The sequence below is a fragment of the Mixophyes fleayi genome, chromosome 1 (assembly GCF_038048845.1).
Source record: "Mixophyes fleayi isolate aMixFle1 chromosome 1, aMixFle1.hap1, whole genome shotgun sequence".
NCBI lineage: Eukaryota > Metazoa > Chordata > Amphibia > Anura > Limnodynastidae > Mixophyes > Mixophyes fleayi.
Genome location: NC_134402.1, coordinates 115,133,783 through 115,158,709, shown reverse-complemented (window position 1 = coordinate 115,158,709; position 24,927 = coordinate 115,133,783).

Here is a 24,927-nt window from a genome sequence, read left to right as displayed (position 1 = left end):
CCGGTATGATAATGAAGTTTGCACTCTTCTTTTCAAGTTTTCCCTGAGTCCATCCATCAGAACTTTAACAGCAACCTCTCTGTAGTGTACATTATCTTTTATGTCTGGTACCCCAGTATATTTGCCCATTTCTATTAGAGCTCTGCAAAAATAGTCTGTTGCATTTTCACTATCTTTTTGCTGGATAGTAAAAATTTTACTCCAGTCCACTATCACTGGGAAATATATGGCCAACCGTGGGATTATTTGTCTAATATTGTCCTGATTATCATCCTCGGTTAACGATTCATCCTCCTCCAACATACAATCCTTAATGAACTTTTGTATATCAGTATTGAGAGGAAGACAGGTTTTCAATAATACTCGCCAATCGTTATTAGTTGGCTCATACATATTACCATAATATTTAATAAACTGCTGACATTTGGTCAAATCTTTCCTAGGATCAGGGAAATCAGACAAAATTGAAAATGTTTCAGATCTAGTGCCTGTATCATGCTTTGCTACATGTTTTAAGGGAACGTCACCATCTCTGTCCGCTTTCCCATTGGGAACTGTTGTAGTGCAGACAGGATGTAAGTCTACCAAATGACTATGTTCTGAACTAGGTGCTGAAATTGCTGCTGCAGTACAATGGATGTCTCCCCCTGTGTTAACCTTTACATTATTCTCACCACTTTCAGCCGCTGCCCCTGCTGGTGGGACCGTCCCTCTTCTTTGCCCTGAAACATTACTTTTAACATTACTTAAAACAACATTCAGGTTACTAGTTACAGTTTTCACATTTTTGGTATTGGCTGTACTTCCCGCCCCGACCAAATTTGTCGGGGGCGTGTTTGCGCTCAGTTCGCCACGCTTAGCAACGCACACTTCCGGAATGCTTGTTTCCGGTACGCTTACTTCCGCTGAACACGCGTTTTTCGCTACACTCACTTACGCTGTGCATTCGCTGCTCTGCCACGTGTTACCTTCCATTTGCCACGATTTTAAACAATGATTATGTACTGTTGACTTAATCAACCGTACTTTATCTTTTACGGTATTTAGTACCTCTGCATTAAAACTCCCTGTTGTTGGGAAAGGCCTAACACACTCTTTGGTCATCTCGACCCCTGTGTTGCAATAAGCCGTTGCATATGCACCATATTTATTACACATACAAAACCTTGCTGAATCCCTAAAGCCTTCTTTAGGCAGTACATTGGCCATCTCTAGCATATGCTTAGCACCCATGTTGAACAGTGTCTTAGATAGCCCGGCTACCACAACCTTCTATGCGGAGCACAGATATACTGATTTCAACAATTGCTACAATCACTCTACCGCTAAAGATCTCATACTGGCCGTGGACGTATTCGCTACAAGCCGCGTCCACTTGCTTCCTCTTGTCTTAGACAAGGACCCCTAACACAGAAACTATCACTGTGGGACCCAAAGGCTATCAGCTCCTCGATGCCCTGGCTAAACCACAAAAATCTGTTGAGTTTATTATAACTGGGAGAACAAAGTCGATACAATCAACCAGCCTTTCCAACATAATTCCTCCTAGCTGCTTCACCAATTCGCACTGATGGTTGTCATGCGGTTAGATCGCACAGCCTACCAATACTAATTATTAGCAAACCTTGCGATCTATTGGTAGCGCTTTGCGAAAACCCGAATTTCGCATTCGGTATACCTGCCCTGTATACCGTCCTTCAGTTGGGCAATCCGCCTCGTCAGACAGCAACTGAGCACAATGAATAATAAACAGTGTATCTACGTTACAAAATCACACACTATGCACCTTTTCTGCGCAGAAAATTAAAAGTTCCCAACAGCAGTAATAATGTCTCAGAGGTTTTCACAAGTAATTTATACTATGCATGTATAACTATCAAAACAATTGTTTAACCACGTGGCAAATCTACCGGAAGTTTGCGTACGCACAGCCGGAAATACACATACGCTCAGCAATGCAATACACTTTAAAACTTAAAACGACAATAAAAAGAAACATTTTTCTTTCTTGTCCCTAGATTCTAATTAGCGTTCCTTCAGTCTATGCAACAACAGACATTCGGTCTCTCAACACAAAGTGAACCACAGGTCTTAAACACAATGCGTTCTTTCCTGCTATGCGACGCGTCCGTCAATCCACCCTTTGTTGAGGAACCGAATAGCGTAAGCGTTGCATACCTGCCGGTAACGTAACTCACCTTTGAGCCCCCAAATTATTAAAGTAATTCTATTGTTTTAAAATAAGCATTGCCCAATCAATTGTATGTGTTTCCAAAGCACATGGTGGTTTATTTTAGCAGATGTAAATAATCAACAATTCAATACATTATTATATTATGATAAAGTACAGTACAGCACAGCCAATACCAAAAGTTACATACATACATACTGCTGCAATCGCTGCGCTTCCATGGGTCCCAATGAAACAGTGTATCTGTTAGATAACTGTGGTCAGAGTAGACTGACCCTGGTGGGGATGCAGCTAATATATACAGTCAGTGTTTCATTGTGAACAATAGAGATGACGTAGCTTGCATCTATAGGTCCAGGCACAGGGTGGCTTCAGGGTAAACAGTTCATAAACTGATTCAATCTAAGGAATCCAAAGGAGGGGGTCGTCTCTCCAGGGGGTCTGCTCCTTTCATAGCCAGCATCATACAAAAGGTTTATTCCCTAATATCAATAACTAAAGTATGCAATGTGCGATCTCTTCGCCGACTGCACCGGACAGCTGCTGATGATTAGGGCTTCAATATGATATCAGGCATGACACCTTTCCTATAACCTAAACCTTTAATAACACTAAAATGTACATATAATCATATTATATAAACAAATAATAAACCAAATGCTATCTGCTCATAAATTACAGTGTAACGGAACCAATATGAATTGTATAAATAACTAAATGTTGTAATGCTAGTGTGTGCGTGCGTATTTTACCGTGCGATCGCATCACGCCACGTGTTACCTGGCGTACGCTTCGCAATACGCACGGCAAACCAATATTAAACCAATATACTTTCGTTCATCCAATTATACGACTTCAACAATTGGTACGCACTCTTCTTCTGTGTGCCCGCGGCTTCTCTCATGGGGATTTCCTTTGTGCAACAGTGTCCTCGCTGGGTCAAAAAGGTTACAGTCAGTTTCAACGTGTTTCATCCGCTCAGAGACTTTGTCAAAATTACTGACATAGTGAATTAGAAGCTATTTATGCGTTCTTCCCTATTTCACTTTATTGAAATTAATACAGATTAAAAAGTGTTATTCACGCTCATGAAACTTAATGTGAACAGAAGTTCAAAATATGGACAAAATATTAAAAATTATGCAAAAAATTATTAAAAAAGGTGGAAGTATAAAAAATTATAAAAAAATTTAAAAAAATATTACAAAAAGAGACATAAATCAAAATCCAAGTTCAATCCATAAAGAGCACAGGTTTTCATATTAAAAATCCATCTGGATTCAGTCCTTGCATTTTTTGTGCATGATCACCTCCTCTCCAATCAGACGGAATGCATTCTACTCCTGCTTTGCAAAAATGATCTGACATACTATGAGTTTTCAATCTTCATTTGATGTTATAAATATGTTCGGTTATTCTTTGTTTTAATTTCCTTTTAGTCATCTCTATTTACTGAGAGCCAAAGGGACATTCTAATACATATATAATTTCGTCAGTATTACATGAGATGTGTGATTTAATTGCAAAATTTCTTCCATTACTTTTAGATTTAATCTCATTAATAGATTTCGTTTCCTTAAGACCTAAACTTCTACAAACACTGCAAGTCAGGCAAAAGTAGAACCCTTTTGTGTGAGGGGTATCTTGACTAACTACAATAGGTGGAATGTGACAGTTGGGCAGGATGGTCTTCAAATTTCTTGCTTTCTTATAGACAATGCGGGGTTGATCTGTCATGATTTTATTACAATCCTCATCCATCTTCAACACATGCCAGTGCTTTTGAATGATGGATTTGAAGATCCATATATGCTGTTACATTGAGTAATGAATTTAACATCCTCAGTGCCAGAATGAGCTTTCTCTTTATATTTCAATAGGGTGTTCCTTTCTAGTATTTTTACTTCCTCCAGGGCCCTTGACACTTTATTTTCATCATAATTCTGTCTCAAAAATTTTGCCTTAAGTGTTTCACTCTTTGTGTCAAACACTTACATATCCAAACAGTTGCGTTTAATACATCTAAACTGGCTTCCCAGAATATTATAAATACACCTGCCTAAATGGTTACTGGAGGGGAGTACAAATTGATCACATTCCACCTCCTCTACTTAAATGGTCAGATAAAAAAATACACTTGTTTTTGACTCATTTGTACCGTGATTTCCATATTACGTTGGTTCCTATTAATATACTGAATAAACTTCTCCAGAGTGAGTACATCTCCTTCTCAAATAAAAAAGAGGTCATCAATATATCTTTTCCAGACTATAAGATAATCTTGATATGGATTACTGGCCCAAATGCAATCATCCTCCTATTTAGCTACAAATAGAGTTGTGTTGCTTGGCGCAAAACTCGTGCCCATTGCAGTACCTGTTACTTGATTATAGAAGGTTGCTTCATACCAAAAAATAATTGATCTCCAATATAAATTATATGCCGCTCATAATGAAATTAACTTGAGCTGTATCTCGTGTTGATTGGGAGCACAAATAGTGGTATGTATGTTTACAACCGTCTGCATGTCTGATACATGTATAAAGTGATTTGACGTCGCATGTAAGAAGATGGTAGGAACTAGTCCATTTTATGTTACCCAAAATTTGCAAAATTGATGTAGTATCTTTTAGGTAGCCATATTGGCATTTGACAAGATCCTGCAGATAAAGGCCTATATACCCTGAGAGATTAGCGGTAATACTTTGTATGCCAGAGACTATCGGGCGACCTGGAGGGTTGCTTTTATCTTTGTGTACTTTAGGGAGACAATAAAATACAGTTATTCTTGGATATTCAGTAAAAATGTATGAGTACTCCTTATTGGTCAGAATTCCAAGATGTAGTCCTTCATCAAATAACTCTTTCAGTTCTGTTTAATATTGAAGTGTAGGATCTCTACTTAATTTCTTCTAAGTGCGCTAATCAGACAGGAGTCTCAGGCATTATTTTTGAACACCCATAATGACTATGCTTCCTCCCTTATTGGCTGGTTTAATAATTATGTCATTATTAGATTTGAGTTGTTGCATAGCTACCTTCTCTACTTGGGATAGTTTACCTCTAAATTTCATCTAGTCAGGTAATTCCTCCACATCTTTTTCTACTAATTTCTGAAATGTATCTATATGGGAACCTTTCACAAAAGTTGGGCGGAATTTGCTATTATGTCTGAAATCCGTATGTTGATACTGAGAAACTTCTTTGGCTTTTGTACATATAGGTGGTTGTTTCATAAAATATTTCTTTAGACATTATTTTCTCACAAGCTTATAAAGATCAAGATACATCTCAAATTTGTAAGGCATAGATTGCGGTGCAAATTTTAAACCTTTCTGTAATAGCGAGGTTTGATCTTCAGTGATGGGGCATTTACTGAGGTTAAAAATAGGGTCTTTGTATTCCTCATCTACAGAGTCCACATCTTGCTTTAATCTCTTATACCTCCCACCTTGTGTCCCTCTACGTGCACATTGGTGAATTTATTTCTTTTACCTGGGGGGTAAGATCTGTGGGAAATTCGGTAAGAAGATTTGGACAAACATCGCCCTCGATCCTATGCGGTACTGGAGACTAAGCGCAGTTCGTTGGGTTTGAGGACAGGACCTATTTGAACGGATTTTAGTGAACCTTGAAAAATCTTGGCAGAAGACTATAAACATTTTACAGTACACATACACCATTCCATCCTTTGTTTATTAGTGTCTATGATTGTTATTCATTGCAATGATCTATTTTTTGTGCTCCTTCTACTTTTTTCTATTTTGGCTATCTGTAATAAAGGAGCAGCATAGAGCTTTTTAGAGAGCGCTCACCTATAGTGTATTATATTATTACTACACAATGTCAAATTAAAAACAAAATAAACACACAAATTACATTTACATGTAAGCATATTTAAATATTAAAAATGTATCAGAACAAATGAACAGGTATCTTTTATATTCAAATATAATATATTTGCAATTTCATTTAGCAGCTGAAGATAGGAAAAAAAAAATTGTTCATAAAGGTGATGAAGATCCACAATAAATGTAACTTTGGAACTATGAAAAAAGTCTCAGATTTATCTGTATGTATGTATGTAGTTGAAACGATTAATACAGATATGATATGGCTCCCGCAATGCATGGTAAAGAGTCAGGAATTCTAATTACCGATGTGAGCCTGCAAATAATATTCATAGGATTTTCATGCTTGAACCAAAAAACAAGGAACACACTAATTGCTAGCCATAATTACAGATAGATAAATCTATCTTGTAAAATCAATAGTACATCAAACAAGTTGTACATTTTAACTTAATTTCTATTTCTATTTATCATTTACAGCACTATTTGTTTCTTCTGTTTATATCAATTGTATCCCCCTAGAAGGTCTGTGCGCTGAAGTAAATTTCAGAGAGTGTTACGGTCATATTAGCATTCTCTCTAAACATGTCCTAGAAGAGATTTACAGGTACTTTATAAACATTCATAATAGATTTGTAGATACATTTTCTTTTAAAGGAATAGAACATGTGTTTTGGGAGTAAGAGGTTGTAATTGGGAATTTCTCTTATCAAGATGGCATTATTTTAACCAGATCTTAATTGTATCCTATTATTTTTACCAGCTCTTAATACCTTTATAATGGAAGTCTCAATCTGGTTCTTTTCATCTATTTTTCATAAATAATATTTTCTAGTTATACCCACATTTTAAATATGGTAGTATTATTATTAATTAAATATTTTTATATTGATTTATATAGTATCATTAGATAAGAATTACTGACTGTTACTGTGGATTTAGAGATTATTATTAATTTATTAAATAAACTCAATTTGCTTTCAGATTATCACCACACATTCTAAATTTATTACTCAGGTTGGGTACAAATTTCTGCTGCTGAATCTGTCGACAGTAAGACTGTCAACACCAAAATGTGGACAGTCTAACTGTCAATAGATTCATTCTGTCTACATGCTTAAAATGTAGACACAGTGAATGCAATGCCAACGTGTCTGGTGCCTCTACACTTGTCGGACCCGCCATCACAATATAGTGAAAACAAATAAATATAAACAATAATAAAGCTTAGAAAAACCCTCCCCTCTCCAAAGCACTTTTGCTGGCAGCCAGTGTATCCGACGGTAATACAGTCACTAGATCAGATAGCCACAAGCACACAAAGGGTTTAAACTTTAGGAAAAAAACCATGTGCCCCCCTCCCAAATCAAATTAACCCTAGTGCTGGCACCCCCTGATTTTACTTGAACCAGCACTAGGCTTTGCCAGATAAGTGACACAAGACCAAGCGTTTGATGCAACTGGCCTCATCCAGTTTCATTAAGCAGAGAAATAAAAGCAAACTTTAAAATAAAAACCTTGCCATCCGGCTCTAACTAAATTTTTGTCCCTCCTGACTAATACACTAATAAATCATAAGCAGTCTCAGCAGTTTACTTACAGGCAAATATGAGGCTTTTCTCCTACAGAGACTATGAAATCTCAGTCCCCAGGCTGTTAGAGCTGACTGAGATGATCAGCAACCTCTTCCCAGTACCATTCAGGTGCAACTCCTGATTACCAGTAGGTTCACAGGTAAACTGGAAGACTCAGCTAGCAGGCCTAATGGATGGAGCCCACTCTACTCTCTCCATCCATAAACCCCAGGACCCTTTTCTAGCTTTTCAATAAGCCTCCAGCCCTTCAGTGACCAATTAAGCAGTAGGTTAGGAACCTAGGTGAAATGTATTTGCTACCATGTACTAACCGAGTGACTTTGTCACAATGGATACATCAATTATATTTTAATTTGTAAAAAGAAGATACACCAAGTATGTAACCATCAGGCAGCATGTTTAACACATTGGAGAGGGTCAGCACCAACACATTGGAGAGGGACAGCAGCAATACATTTGAAAAAAGGGTCAGCTTAAACACATTGTAAAGGGTCAGCAGCAACACATTGTGGAGGGTCAGAAGCAGCACATTTGAGATGGTCAGCAGCAATACATTGGAGATGATCAGCAAGTGGAATAGCCTCACATCAGAGGTTTTAGAGGCTAATACAGTAAAGCAGTCTAAACATGCTTGGGATAGACATAACAATATCCTTATAAAGACTAAAGGACCAAATAGGGTTTGAGGTTACATAGGTTAGTAAAACAATGGACAAACTAGATGGGCCAAATTCTATGTTTCTATGTTACGTACACCAAAAATTTGAAGGGCATCCATCATAGACTGATGCTACGGAAACAGCCAAAGTCATTGGATGAACAGTGATAGAATGCATAGCTAGATCATTATAAAATGAAATAGATGAAGGTGACATACACCCATAGCATAAAAAAATCTAAGACTGGTTTTACATTGGGCAGAGGCAAGAGCTGACCTTGCAAACACCTTGTTTTACTTATTGTTTTTTCTGCTACAAGTAAGATAGATCTGACTGAATTGTAATATGTGCTATAATGCTGTCCTTGTGAATCAAACAAGGGTACTTATATATGTTTGCCATGTATATTTACATCAAGTTAGCATGTACTGTATATCTACATACTAATGCCCAGTTTGAGATTAACACTTATGCTGTAGAAACAGGCAGTTCATTGGATGGACAGTGGTAGAATTAATACAGTTATACATTGATAAAACTAAATAGACGAAGGTGACCTACATCTTCATCTATTTATTTACTATGCACTTGTTGTTGGGCAGAGTATTCATCAGGAGCCAAAAGTGGAGCTTTCAAAATCTTGTTTTACTGTAAGTGTTTTCTTATGGTACAAGTAAGGTACAGTATATCTGACTGAATAGTAGCAGTATGTGCTGTAATGTTGTCCATGTGAATCAGACAATGAGACTCGTCACTCGTATACATATGCAAGTATATAAATATATGTATAAAATATGGAATGTATATCAATATGGAATGTATATAAATACTAGCAGAGTCACCTGGCGTAGTGTGGGTCCGATTTGTAATGTGTCGCAGTTTTTATATATTAGCAAATTGTTTGTTAAATAGACCAGAAATGCTATTTAGAAAATAAGATTTATTGTTTGTCACATAGATGTTATGTCGTGTGGTGCAAGGTTTCCTTCCAGCAAACAATTGCTTACAACCAAAAAAATGATGTTTTCAATATTTGTCGTTCCGTCGCTTTATCACTTTGTTGCATTGTCACTATATGGTCTATCAGCTTACTTTTTCAATACTAAGTAACTATATAAGATTTGGCAGCTTTACCTTGAGAGCTGTGAAAGACATTCACCAACAAACAAATTAAGTTCAGATTGGGCAATAGTTGGTATTCCCACACAAGTAAGTAAGTATAGTATGTATATAACTCTCATTGATGCATATTTGATTGCCAAACGTCTGTTTTGCCAAGATATTGCAATTGAATTTGAAAGTCCACATTCTGAGAAATTAAGAGACAGAATTTGGCACATCAGTCAACCAATCGGCAGTCAGTTGACAGCTGGCAGTTGAGTGGTTCACGTTGTATAATGTATTGCAAATTATGACACTCATTTTGGGGTGGAGGAACTGCAAATTAGAACCCCAGACTGCTCACTTGAGCCCCAAATTGCACTAAGAACAAACAAAAAACAATTAAACATTGTAATGAGTTTCAAAAAGCCCCCTCAAAAAAGGAATTTGAGCACTAGGATATACTAGTACAAATGCTTCAGAAGATTATTTGGCAAAAATTAACGGCTAGAGTCTAGTGAATTGTTGCTGGCTGTTAGTTGTGCTGTGTGACTACTGGTTTAGATAATGAAGGATCTTCCCATGAGGAGCCATTGAGAGCTGTTGCTCAACTATTGCTTGAGGGATTTTGCATCAAAAGTATGTAAAATCCAGATGTAAAAGTCAGCCCAAAATGAAGCATCTTTGGAATATGGGAAAAGACCTACCATGAGATGTCAGCAGGAGACATATGAAGACAGATACGTTTAAGGTTTATTTTGCTTTGCTATGTCCAAATTATTTAAGTGAAACAAGTAAGACATCATGATCAAACTGTTTTATACCTCCGATCTGAATTATAATATTGAAAAGTGAGAGGTTACATGGTGATCTCTTACATAAAAAGTATTTATTATTATTATTATTATTATTATTACTGTTATTATTATTATTTACGTAATTTGTAAGGCGCCACAGTGCTCCGCAGTGCCATACAGTAGGGAAAACAGTACATACATAAAACTGAGACATACAAGGCAGACAAAATAAACGCAGACATGAAAACAAAGGGTATGAAGGACCCGGCTCATTAGAGGGCTTAAAATCTAAATGTAAGAGGGCACAGCTGAAACAAGAGGAGCAAATGTGTCTCAGAGTGGAGATTGGAACAGTTGTGAGGGTGAATTAGTGTGAATAGTGTCATCAAGGATAAGGTCCCCTCTAAAAAAGAGATGGGTTTTCCAAAGAGCATCTAAAGATTTTAAGGCTGTGGGAAAGCTTGATTGAGCGTGGGAGAGAATTCCATAAGTAGGGAGCAGCATGGTAGAAGTCAGGTAAGCTGGAGTTAGAGGTGGTTATCAGAGATGAGACAAGGCGAAGGTCAGAGGTAGATCTAAGAGGGCGGGAGGGAGAGTATTTTGATATGAGATTTAAAATGTATACAGGGGTAGTGTTGTTGAGGCATTTGTAGGTAAAGGTGAGTAATTTGAATTTGATTCTGGAGGACACAGGGTGCCAGTGTAGGGATTTGCAAAGTGGTGCAGCAGATGTGGAGTGGTGAAAAAGTAAGATCAGTCTTGCAGAAGCATTTGGAATGGATTGAAGTGTGGATATATGGGTGTATGAAATGCCACATAGCAGGAGGTTAAAATTGTCCAGATGGGAGATGATAAGAGAATGGATAAGAGTTTTGGTTACATGTTGAGTAAAAAAAGGGCATATTCCGGCAATGTTTGTAAGGTGGAGTCGACTGGGAGAGAGTCCTTATCTACTTATCTGCTGCTTTGGTAAAACCCTACGCCACATGCAAACACAATAAAAAACCCACAAGTTTATTTTAGCCCTGTGTTCCTTGTTTCATTCCAGAAACACTCAGGGGACATTTGCCTCTCTTCTATTTCACTGGGAATCTAGAATCCTTTCTGTCAATACTTCTGGGGTGACAACCATCAGCCTAAGCCTATTACAGCGTTATTAGTAGATATTTAAAATATCATAAAAGACCAAGGGCCCATTGTTAAATCATGCAAGATGGCATTGTCCTCGGGGCCACCCACCCATCATCATCATCATCATCATCATTTATTTATATAGCGCCAACATGTTCCGTAGCGCTTTACAATTGGGGACAAACGTAATAAACTAATAAACAAACTGGGTAAAACAGACAAAGAGGTGAGAAGGCCCTGCTCGCAAGCTTACAATCTATGGGACAATGGGAGATTGACACATGAGGTTAAGTATACATTTTGCATCTTGGCCCAGCCAGACTGCAAAGGTAAAAGTGACTCATAAGCTAAATGATCCCGTCACACAACAATGTTGGTCCGGGGGTAGTTGTCTTGTGTGAAATTGTGTAACAGGCTAAAGGTAGTGAGGTTAAGATGGTGGTTGAGGAATATTATAAGCTTGTCTGAATAGGTAGGTTTTCAGAGAACGCTTGAAAGTTTGTAGAACAGAGGAGAGTCTTATTGTGCGAGGGAGAGAGTTCCATAGAGTGGGTGCAGCCCGAAAAAAGTCCTGTAACCGGGAATGGGAGGATGTAATGAGGGTGGATGAGAGACGCAGATCTTTTGCAGAACGGAGTTGCCGAGTTGGGAGATATTTTGAGACAAGAGAGGAGATGTATGTTGGTGCAGCTTTGTTGATGGCCTTGTAGGTTAGTAAAAGTATTTTATATTGGATTCGGTAGAAGACAGGCAGCCAGTGTAGAGACATACAGAGTGATTCAACAGAGGAATAGCTATTTGCAAGGAAAATCAGTCTTGCCGAAGCATGCAAAATAGATTTTAGGGGTTTGAGTCTGTTTTTGGGAAGACCAGTAAGGAGGGAATTGCAATAGTCAATGCGGGAGATGATTAGTGCATGAATTAAGGTTTTAGCAGTGTCTTGTGTGAGATATGTGCGGATTCTGGAAATGTTCTTTAGATGTATGTAACATGATTTAGATATAGAGTCAATGTGGGGAACATAGGATAGGCGTGAATCAAGGATTACACCTAGGCAGCGAGCTTGTGGGGTGGGATTTATGGTCATGTTATCAACAGAGATAGAAATGTCAGGTATGCTCTTGTTGGCGGGTGGGAATATTATTAACTCTGTTTTAGAAAGATTAAGTTTGAGTTGACGAGAGGACATCCAAGATGAAATGGCAGAAAGACAGTCAGTTACACGGGACAACACAGATGTCGAGATATCAGGAGAGGATAGATAGATTTGGGTATCATCCGCATAGAGATGATACTGAAAGCCAAAGGAACTTATTAGATTTCCAAGAGAAGCGGTATAGATAGAGAACAGCAGAGGACCTAGCACCGAGCCTTGTGGTACTCCAACTGATAGGGGAAGCGGAGCAGATGTGGCTCCAGAGAAATTAACAGTGAAAGAGCGATTAGAGAGGTAAGATGAGAACCAGGATAGAACTGTGTCTTGAAGACCTAGGGATTGCAGCGTTTGTATGAGAAGAGAGTGGTCAACGGTGTCAAATGCAGCCGAGAGATCAAGGAGAATTAGGAGAGAGTAATGGCGTTCAGTCTTAGCAGTGATCAGATCATTAACAACCTTGGTCAGCGCAGTCTCTGTGGAGTGTTGAGAACGAAAGCCAGACTGAAGAGGATCCAACAGGTTGTTTGCGGAAAGAAAGCGTGTGAGGCGAGTGTAGGCAAGTCTCTCTAGAAGCTTGGAGGGGCAAGGGAGCTGAGAGATGGGACGGTAATTTGAGAGAGAGTTTGGGTCGGAGTTTTGTTTTTTTAGAATAGGAGTAATCACTGCATGCTTGTATAGTGATGGAAAGATGCCAGTAGAGAGTGAGAGATTACAGATTTGAGTTAGAGGTGAAATGAGCACAGAAGACAGGGATCTACCAATTTGCGAGGGAATAGGATCAAGAGGACAGGAGGTAGAGTAGGAAGATAAGAAGAGCGTAGAAATTTCCTCTTCATTTGTGGGGTCAAATGAAGAAAGGGTGTCAGAGGGTAGTGGGAAGGAAATGAGCTGATGGCTTGTTGAGGAGGAGGATACCATTTCTAGTCTGATCTTGTCAATCTTGTCCTTGAAGTAGGAAGCAAGATCCTGAGCACTGATAGTAGATGGAGGGTTCGGGGTGGGAGGATTGAGAAGATGATTAAATGTATTGAAAAGGCGTTTGGGGTTAGAAGCCTGAGCATAGATAAGAGATTGAAAGTATGTTTGTTTTGCAGTGTCCAGAGCATTTCAATAGGAGTGGTAGACAGAAGTATATGTGAAGAAGTCATTAGAGCTTCGAGATTTACGCCAGTGACGTTCTGCTTTACGGGACAGTTTTTGAAGATTTCGTGTTGCTTTGGTGTGCCACGGTTGACATCGAAGTCGACGTGTAGTATGAAGTGTCGCTGGAGCCACTTGATCAAGGGCCGTTGCTAAGGTTAGGTGAAAATGAGGTACTGCCATCTCAGGGGATGAGAATGTAGAGATAGGGGAGAGAAGGTGTTGGAGAGAGGTGGAAAATTGTTGAAGATTAATAGAATTAAGATTTCTACGAGTATGAGGAGGCTTGGTAGAGTTAGACAGTAGAGAGGTTAGAGCAGTGGGGGTGAGAGTGTAGCTGATAAGGTGATGATCCGAGAGGGGGAAGGGTGTATTAATAAAATTAGAAACTGAGCATAGTCTAGAGAAAACAAGATCAAGGCAGTGGCCATCCTTATGAGTAGATGATTCAATCCACTGGGAGAGGTCAAGTGAGGATGTTAGAGAGAGTAGTTTGGAAGCAGCTTTGGAAGGTGGGTTATCAATGGGGATGTTGAAGTCACCCATGATGATGGTGGGGATGTCTGAAGATAAGAAGTGAGGGAGCCATGCAGAGAAATCCTCAATAAATTGTTGGTGTGCTCCAGGGGGACGATAGATCACCGCAACACGTAGGGAGAATGGATTAAAAATGCGAATAGCATGTACTTCAAAAGATGTGAACGTGAGTGATGGGACATTTGGTAGAACTGTGTATGTGCACTGTGGGGAGAGAAGTAGTCCAACCCCACCTCCTTGTCTGCCTTCAGGTCTGGAGGTGTGGGTGAGATGGAGGCCACCATGTGAAAGTGCTGCAGGTGAGGCAGTGTCTGATTGCATGAGCCATGTTTCTGTTATTGCCAGAAGGTTGAGGTTTTTTGAGAGGAAGAGATCATGAACGGAGGTAAGTTTGTTACAAACAGATCGTGCATTCCAAAGGGCACATTTAAAGGACTTGGGAAGAGAGGGTAGACAGGTGATGTGTTTGAGGTTTGCTATAGAACGGTAGTGTTCTGATGTATGTGTGTGTGAGGAGTGTGGGGGACCTGGATTAGGTGATATATCACCAGCTAATAGAAGCAGAGTGAGCGAAAGATAGGCAAGGGGATTGTAAGATGTGTGGCCTTTTATTTTCTGGCGACAGGTGGAGGCTGTACTTGTTAGAGATAATAAATAGGACAACAGTTCATGGGTGTTAAATAGAGGTGAGTGGAGTAATGCAGGTGCAATATGAACAAATTTGTGTGTTGGTGGAGGGGTGAAAGATGACACAGTCCTAAAGATCATGCCATGAAATGAGACTAAGAAAAGCAATTTGTGAAACATTGTGATACCCATATGTTAAATAGGACATGCACATAGTTTAGCAAACTAAGCACTTCAGCAATAGGGGCTGTCATTTTTGTTGCTGAAGTGCTTGATTGGTTTTGGCCCCTACAAAAGCCAACATTTTGGTTGTTGGTTGATCAACTGGAGAATAGATAGGGATGATAGCAAATGAATCATGAACATTTGGATAACAGTGGTTATCTTCCTCAATGGTGACATCACCATCATCCTCATCAAAGATGTCTACATAAATTACATTTTCCTTTGAAAATATGAGATACACCAAGTAGGTACCCATTAAGCAGCAAGTTTGACAAATTATAGAGGGTCAGCAGCAATACATTGGAGAGGGTCAGCAGCAGGAGTATCAGTGCTTATTAGATGGACAGCATTGGCATCAGTAGACATTATTTAACAGATGATGAAAATATAAGGTCACAATGTTAAATAGTGCAAGAAGCATTGTCTTTGGCCACCCACTCTGGTGTGATATATACATGTATTCGACAGCTACAGCATTGACATAATAAGATTGGTGGGTTCCCAAATAGACAGGGTTGTAAAGTCGATTATATAATGAAATCGGCATTATTATTAAGACAACAATTGAAATGTACACATTATTTATTAGGTTGATAAATCAAATGTAGACAGTATTAACCTTAACCCATTCCCTGTCCCTAACCCTGTCCCTAGCCCTATCCCTGTCCCTATCTCCCTACCTCCTGCCCCCTGTCCCTGTCCCTGTCCCTAAACCTGTCTCTATCCCTGTCCCTAACCCTGTCCCTGTTCCTTTCCCTAACCCTGTTCTTAAACATATACCTATCCCCATCCCTATAATAATACTGTGGATATTTGACACTTTATAAATTGTCAAGTATTAAAAAATAGAAAAGATTAGAAAATATTGACAAGAGAGGCCATAATTCAAAGAGCTTGAAATCATGTATTTGTGTTATATCATGCACTTACACATACATGGTTAAGTCTTCTGAATACCCAGCCAATAAGTTCCACAGGGAGGGTCCTAAGTTTCCATATATATTTTTCTCCCAGTGAATGTTAGGTATCCTTTTTTCGTGCACCAAATTAAGGACAGACTAAGACATTTCAGGCTCAGTATGCAATTGTTTCTGTAGCTGCATTTCATTGTTTTTCTTATCAACCTTGTGCTATTTCTCTTTCCCTTATGCATATTTTCTAGCCCCTGTCTTCCTCTCATTTGTTCTCTTTTCAGCCTTTATCTTTCTCAACTTTCCTTCTCTCTCAGTTGCATCTTTCCCTACTCAGACTTATACTTCCCCCTCTACTTTCTCCCTTGTCTCCATTCTCCCTACTCAGCTTCAACACTCTATTGCCCATCCGCATCTGGTGCCATATTTTTTCCACAACCCTCCCCTTCAACCCACACGGTTTAAACCCTCCCCCCACTTTCATGTCATTATCCCAAATCTTATGTCAATTTGTGCCCTGCCTTCTCTCCCCCTTGCTGACTATCCTATTTTCCCCCACCACAGCGGTTTAACAGCCATGGTCATTCGTGAAGCAGTGCGGTGATTGCCTTGGCAACTGCTGCCCATTTCGAGCAGCCAGCAGGCCAGAGTTAGCAGCCATGCTGCTCAGCTCTCAAGGCGGGGAATAAAGTTTTGCATGCTGCAGATGAAAGATATTCATCTCCTGACACCCTGGCATTGTTTGCTCTCCCAGCCTTGCAGTGGAAAAGCTGGCATTTTTTGCCTGTGCCACTCAGTAACTATTTTTTCATATGGTGGGAGGGTGCACAACCCCTTCTTTGGTAATTAAGGTGCGCCCCTCTCTTGTTTCTCCTCAGGCAGGGGGCGCGCCCCCCTGTACCCCTGCTTTCTCCTCACAGGTCATTATTCACAGGGGCTCAAATAGACCCTCAAAGCTAAAAAATGTTGTATATTAAAGCAACATAAAAAAATAGATTGTCTGATGCATGAGTTCACCCTCCTGCATTTGCCCACACAGATTGCCCCCTACTTTTCTCACCCCAACATGGTGGCAATTTGCAGCTGGTGGGGGCCATCTGAGGGTAGTTTGATACCCCTAATCACTTCCTAATCCATTTAATACAAGCACCCACATCCATAAATAAAGGAGGTACTGCCAACTACCCCTCCCAGCCCTCATCAAGTGGCTGCAGATCGCTCTACCTTACGACCCCACCCCTTTGCTGCCGGTTCCCTTCCCTTCCTGCTGCCTAGTCACCCCTGACTGAAATAATTTTTTGTGCAGCTCAGGGACAGTAATCACTGGGGAACCCTTATTCCCATGTCAGACAGCTAAAATTGTTTCCTTTTGATAAATCTATTGTTGACTGTGGATAACTTCACGGAAATTACACAGCTTTTATGCAGTATTGGTAAGAAGTGCAGCCAAAAGGGATAGCTGGTTTCATATGGCTACTCTGCGCTGTGTCGCTGGCTAAGTTTGGGTGATAACCAGGCTGCCAGGATCTGCCTTCGGCTGTATCACAGCATCTCCCATGGGGATGCTGTTCTGCCTTTTCAGCTCGTGACTGCTGGAATATCTTTGGACTTATTAATGTTATTTTCCCTTCACCAGCAAGAGTTAATCTTTTTCCTAGTTAATTTCTGCACCTGTCTATCTGTCTATTTATGCCTGCTTTCCACAGTGCACCTTGCTGGTCATTGTTGTTATTGTTCTGGTTCCCTTGGGCTTTTTGCAACCTTCTAGCTCTCATGCCTGATCCTGGCAATTCATCTCACTCAGCTAGTTCACCTGTACCTGCTGTTGTATTTTCTGCTACTTACCTGTTTCCAGCCACACCTGGATATCCGTTGTTTATACTCAGCTATACCTGGTCTGTACCTTCCCTGCATTATTTTGGATTATGTTTGTTCAATAAAACTGTTATATTTTTCATTATACTCCAGGCTCCATAGCTGCCATTACTAACTCCAGCTATTAGCACAGAAATTTGACAGTATGACAAGCTCAACGAACAGCACTAGAGCCGTTTGAAATATTTTCTGTTTCAAGTATTATTTCCTGGGACTCATGCTGCCATCTGAATCCATAGTTTTTTTCTGCAATTATGTCTGCCTTGTAATTAGTTGAACTGCCTTTACTACAGACTTTACAGGCATATATTAGCCTTCTACGCTCTCAACACTGCAATGCTTACAGATCTAATCAAGAAACTCTCAGTACTCCTTGTTCTAATGTTGTTGAGTCACTTCATTCCACTTTATCTGCTAATGATTCTAAGCTGTCTGCACCTCTCCATAGTGCTACTACTAAACAGCAGTTAACGAAGAGCTACTGTGTAGCAAAGCCCAGGCCTGCTGGTGGCCCATGCCGCCATCTGACCAAGAAGGAATGATGGCGCAGAAGGATTAGCAAAATATGTCTCTTCTGTGCCAGTAACATACATTACTTACAAGACTGTTCACTCCCCAGAATACGACATCTTATAGAACAGTCCTCAGCTTGCTCCTCTTCTGTTCCTGATTTTGTTTGCACTCCACCTTCTGTCAGCCTGATCTGTTCCCAGGGAAGCGGCCTACCTTGCCAGTTCCAGTCACCTATCCTGAGGTGCCACTTCCCATCGCCTGTTCTGAGGTGCCAGTTCCAGTTGCCTTTTCTGAGGTGTCAGCCTCTTCCTCCAGCTCCAATCTGCCAGCCTCTGCTCCAGTTCCAGAAAAGGGCGCTACCCCTACAGCCTGCTCTAGAGAGTGTGCTGCCCCATGCAACTTGTTTCAGTGAGGGTGCTGCCCCTATAGCCTGTTACAGAGACATTGCTGATGGTTCAGCCCGAGTTGCCACTTAGTATGGTTTAGCCCGGGTTACCACTTAGTATGGTTCAGCCTGAATTGCCACTTAATACGGTTCCTCCTGAGGCTTCTCACAGTGCTGTCCACTCTGAGGCTACTCACAGTGCTGTCCAGTCCAAGTTGAGTGCCCAACCCAGGCCTTCCTCCAATTAGTGTGCCCAACCTGGGCCATCTCCTGCCGAGGGTGCCCAACCTCAGCTGTCTCCTGCCAAGGGTGCCTAACCCGAGCCTGCCTCCAAGTGTGCCTAGTTCGGGCCTGCCTCCAAGTGTGCCCAGTCCCAGCCATTTCCTGCCAAAGGTGACTAACCTCAGCTGTCTCCTGCCAAGGGTGCCTAACCCAAGCCTGCCTCCAAGTGTGCCTAGTTTGGGCCTGCCTCCAAGTGTGCCCAGTCCTAGCCATCTCCTGCCAAGGGTGTCCACTCCAAATTGTCTCCTACCAAGAGTGCTCACTCCGAGCCCCCATAGACCTGTGCTCAGTTTGAGCCCCCAGAGGCTTGTGCTCAGTCCGAATCTGGCTTTTCTAGTCATATTGCTATTCCAGCCAGAGATTGTTGCTCTGCCATCCCAGCCGGGTACTCCCCATGGTGCACTTCTCAGCTGGAGCATCCAGGTTCTGCTTCTGAGCCACAGTGTCTAGAATCCCGGTCACCCACCTTTGATGGGAATGTCTCTCAATTAAGTGCCGTTCTGAGGTTTTGTGCTTCCTATTTTCCCTCTGTATCGGGTCTACTCAACAGCCAAAAAAGGCAGGTACTATTCTTGTTGCCCAACTTTAGAGGGGAAACTTTGGAACGGGCAAACCCCTTTATTGAGACTAATCATCCTATCCTGTCTTGTCTACAACTTTTACTAAACCAGGGAAGTTTGCATCAACTTTTACAGTGCCAAATTGTGGGTCATCTGCACAATCGGCAATATCTTCAATCACTCAGATCCAGGAATTACCTTTGTGCTCTTCCCAATAGGCTCAGTCTTCCATTCCCCAGAAGCGAAAAAAAAAAGAGAGGGCAAAAGAAGAGAGGGTCAACTTTCCTCTGGCATATTTTACATACCTTTTCCACCCTTGGATTAATACTTTTCTGCCATGCCCCAAATTCTGGACAATGATTCAGACTTTTTTGACCATTCCTGGTGATTTGGGTTCATGGACTTTATCGGTTTTGGACCTGCACCACGATAACACCAAAGAATTAGGTTTGGGGCAGCTACTGCCTTAGCTTTAGACAGGGTTTCAATCACAGCACTTAGGGTGATGGAAGTCCAATTTGGGGGATCAGACCCTATGTGGGTGAACTTTGGTTGGTTTCAGGTCGAGGGGATCCCCTCACACTAAATTTCAGTTTAATCTGCTATTCAAGTGGTTCATGGATCTATGGTACCCATACCTTCTGGACTTGGCTACTGCTGCAGCTGAAGGGTGTGCTTCCATTGCAGCCATTAAGTCTTTAGGGCTTTTGGAAGTCAAATGCCCATAAAACCTAAACCAAGCCAGAAATTTAAGGCTCTAGACGACAATGTCATGTGACTAGCCACACTGCATTATCAATTGGGTGAGATTCGACCCTACGGGGGTGACACAGGCTGACAGAAACCCTCTCACCAAATTTCAATTTAGTCTGCTGCTTAAGCACTTCTTGGACTTTGTATGTCTAGACCCAATCGTACATGGCTCCCATTCCTTTCAGACTGGGGCAGCTAATGCTGTGGCTGAATGGGACACTTCCTTTGCACCCATTTAAATCTCGGGGTGATGGAATTCGGATGCCTACAAGTAGACAGAGGCCTGCTTATGTTGTGTGCAACACCACCTGTTGCCCCACTGCTCTGGCGTGGGAGACTCCCAGTGTGCGGCCCAATGCTCTGGGGCTTGTAAAGTGTGTGGCCTACTGCATTGTCAGGGGCAGTGCTTTTTTTGTAAAAAAAAAAGGTGCCGGAACTCACGTCTTATTAATCTTTTATGAAAAAAAATAAAAAATTATATATATATATATATATATATATATATATATATATATATATATATATACACACACACACATAAATTTACTCCCTTCCTTGCCCCTCACACACTTGACAATTGTAAAATAAAAATAATAACTCCTACCTCCTCCTGGTTGGCTGGCAAGGCTGCAGTCCAGATGACTGATGGAGTAAACGCAAGATATCTAGAGGGGAGGCCCCATATGTTAATTTAATAAAACAAACATAACAACTGGACATCACTCACCTGTTACACACTGACATGTCCCCTGCTGCTGCTGCCTACCAACTTTTCTCACATATGGCCGCTAGCTATTCTCACCCCTATTCTGCACCCTGGTTTTTTGTGGCCCTCTCTTTCCACCTCCCTCCTTTTTCTGTAGCCCTCTTTCTGCTCCCCTTCTTTATTCTGTAGCCCTCTTTCTGCTCCCCCTTTATTCTGTAGCCCTCTTTCTGCTCCCCCTTTATTCTGTAGCCCTCTTTCTGCTCCCCCTTTATTCTGTAGCCTTCTTTCTACTCCCCCTTTATTCTGTAGCCTTCTTTCTGCTCCCCCTCTATTCTGTAGCCTTCTTTCTGCTCCCCCTCTATTCTGTAGCCTTCTTTCTGCTCCCCCTCTATTCTGTAGCCTTCTTTCTGCTCCCCCTCTATTCTGTAGCCTTCTTTCTACTCCCCCTTTATTCTGTAGCCTTCTTTCTGCTCCCCCTCTATTCTGTAGCCTTCTTTCTGCTCCCCCTCTATTCTGTAGCCCTCTTTCTGCTCCCCCTCTATTCTGTAGCCTTCTTTCTGCTCGCCCTTTGTTTTTCTGTAGCCCTCTTCTACTTTCGCCCCTTCCCGCTTTCTGTAGTCAGTATTACTTACCTTCTTTGCATACTTCTTTTCACTCTTCTTAGTTCGATCGCTGCTCCTCCCGCTGCCCTGCTTCCGGCCGATGGAAGCAGGACACACACACACACACACGCGGTGCTGCACTGTAGCAGCACCGCAGAGAAAAAAAAAAAGTAAAAAAAAGTTTTTAAAAAAAAGGTGCCGGAACGCCGTTCCCAGCATTCAATGGGAAAAAAAGCACTGGTCAGGGGCATGCTTTTTCTGTGTGCAGCTGCTTCTAGTGTATGGCTATATCCCTGATTGCAATATGTGCTTTGTCCTAGGTACCCCCAGCAAGAGGATTTTTACCTTTTTTAAAATATTAAAATTTCCTTTCATTAAAATATTATATTATGACATAACATGCAAATTCTATCTAGGTTTAGTCCCTTGAAATACTGTTTAGCTACCTGTGAAGCCTTAGTGACATTATAACTATAACAGGTAAGCTGATTTACATTTGTTTCAATATAAGCTCAAAAATCATTGTGGGCACTAACTGGTATATGCAGTACTACCCTATTGTGCTGTTTCTTAATAGGTACATATTTTATTGTGGTTAAATCCTGTTTGGAGAAGCAAGCCTGCACAAAGAACTATTGCGTTAAAGATTGTTTCAATTTTCATTTGATTATAATATGGTTTCAAATATTATTTGTGAGACAGTTTTGCTGTATAATAAAGCATACACCAACAAACTTGTATTAGGCTGCTGTTATACATTCTGTGCATGTCTTAATAAAAAAAATTAAAATTCTGTTACTTGACATCTGCGCTATTTAACAACTGATGGAAACTCATGCTTTTTTCCTTTCATAACCGTGTCTTGTTTATCAGGTTTGACATAACAAAAACTAAGAAAATTGATACATTAATTAAAGAAAAGAAAACTGATACATTAATTAAACAATAGATTTTACTTTCTGCACACAAAATTATATAAAAAAAAAGAAACACATGCTTTTTTGGTTGGTACTCATTTATTGCTTTTTTCTACTTAGGTATTATATATATATATAATCATCATTATGTGTTGTTTCTAATATTTTTTTTATTAGTTGTATTACAAACTTGAATGTTTAATAACATTCATTGTTCATGATCAGACTGGAGTATGAATGGCTTACCAGGGACAACATGGTCCCACAAAATAGCAAACCACTGCAGTTGGTGTGGTCATTCTACAGAAGGGTATAACAGCAAACTCATTAGACATGACTAGCCCACAGAGGGTGTGACTATTGATTAATTAGTCTACCCTCCCACTCCATCATCATCGTTATTTATTTATATAGCGCTAACAGTTACCGTAGCGCTTTACAATTGGGAACAAACAGTAATAAAACAATGCTTGGTAATACATACAGAGAGGTAAGAGGGCCCTGTTCGCAAGCTTACAATCTATGTAATCCATTATATTTGTTTATACTGCATACATTAAAGTTTGCAAGGAGTAGGTTAGGAGAAGCCTGGAAAAGAGTTTTGGGCTGGCCCTTCAAGAACCAAAACTCACAGTGGATTTCCTCAATATGTGGTTGAAGAATTTACAATTTGTAAGGCAAAAACGGAAGCAGTTGCTTTTATTGATTTTCTGTGCAAGTAACAAGTAAGTCACACAATATTTGTTTACTTGAGATGATATTTCTTATTTACCATGAAAGTTAGTGGATTAAAATTCCTTTTAAAGGATCCAGATTCTACCTATTGAATAACATTTCTAATGCTGTATTCTGGTTAATAATTCCAATTAGCTTTCACACTTTCCTTTTATTTGCCTTCGAAATGTACCGAAGGAGCTTTATTGTAAGACGAGCAATTCCAAATGACTTTTAAATCAAGGACACTTTCATTTAGAGCTAGCTCAATTATCTCATTCTTTCAATTGTTTTTCATCAATGACGGAAAGTAACCACTTTAATGAGTCAATTTTCCCAACAGCATTCACAACATAATACAATGCTGTAGCGTCTCACAGTCATTAAAAATATATATATGCTTTTTTTCCAGAAAGATGAACACAAAAATATTTTTGTTTTCATAGTAATGAGCAGGCAGGGAAAAAAAAAATCTACATTTTATTTGGTTTAAAAAAACTGTTTAAGTGTTTAGCAAAAGTAATATTCTTTATAGATACAGATATACAAGTTTTTGTGATAGAAGTGGACACTTTTGCTTTAAAAGGGAATTAAATGCTACAATATATATGCTGATGTAGAGTTGAACTGCTTTATCTGTAATTGTGCATTTTTGGCACATATACCAAAAAAGTGTATGCATCCATATCCAGTTATTTTGTGCATCTTATACTTATGTCTGGAGAGAAAAAAAAGGGGACAGAAGTTGTAATGAAGATGATGACCACTAGCTTATCATTTAATGTTTTCAGATTTACATCTCCATCTGATGCTGCCTAATTCATTTGTTGCAGCCATAACATGTCTTAGCCATATATTTACATTTCTAATTTGTAATATTTTTTTTCGAACAAGTTACATAGGAATATTCCCATTGGGGTTTCTAACCAATAAATTACTAATGTTTTTTTTTTATTTAGATGTAGCTTTTGCACTCAAAACTAACACTGTAATTCCTCATATTGTTTCATGTGGATAGTTAACTTATTTATATTATATTACTACTGCTGACTAGGGTAATGCAATTCACAGTGTGTATTGTTACAAAACAACGTAGAAATACCGCTAAGGAGCCATGAATAGGTGAAAAAACAAACGATGTTTATTGCTGGCAAATATAAACAGGTGATGAAATCATAAGTTTGCAGAAATACCAGATATTCAGCAGTTGCAGGTAAATGGAAGGTGAGGGAAGATTCCAGGCAGCATATACAGGGAAATGCACAGGTAAGTCCCAGGTTCACTTATGAAACAGATCAGCAGAATGAATGATGAGATCCTAATGCAGTATAAACACAGGAACAATGCAGGAGGAAGAATCAAAGGGTGAAACCACAGGATATGATATCAATGACCAGCAATGTGTGCTGGGAGAGACAGGTATATATAGGGGAAATGAGAACACCCAGGTGCATGAAATAATTGGTGAACAGGAAGGTTAACCCCTAATGCACACAAGTAGGGCACAATAGCAGCACCTCTGGTGAATGAAGGTACTGCTGCAGCACATAAAAATAAACACAAATACAGCACAGTGCAAAACAAACAGGGGCAGCAGGATGCAAGCAGCATTCAAAAGGGAGATGTAGCAGGCAGATCGTGACATGTATTAGTTGTATGCTGTGATTGTTGCATTCACAGCTAACACTGAACATACACT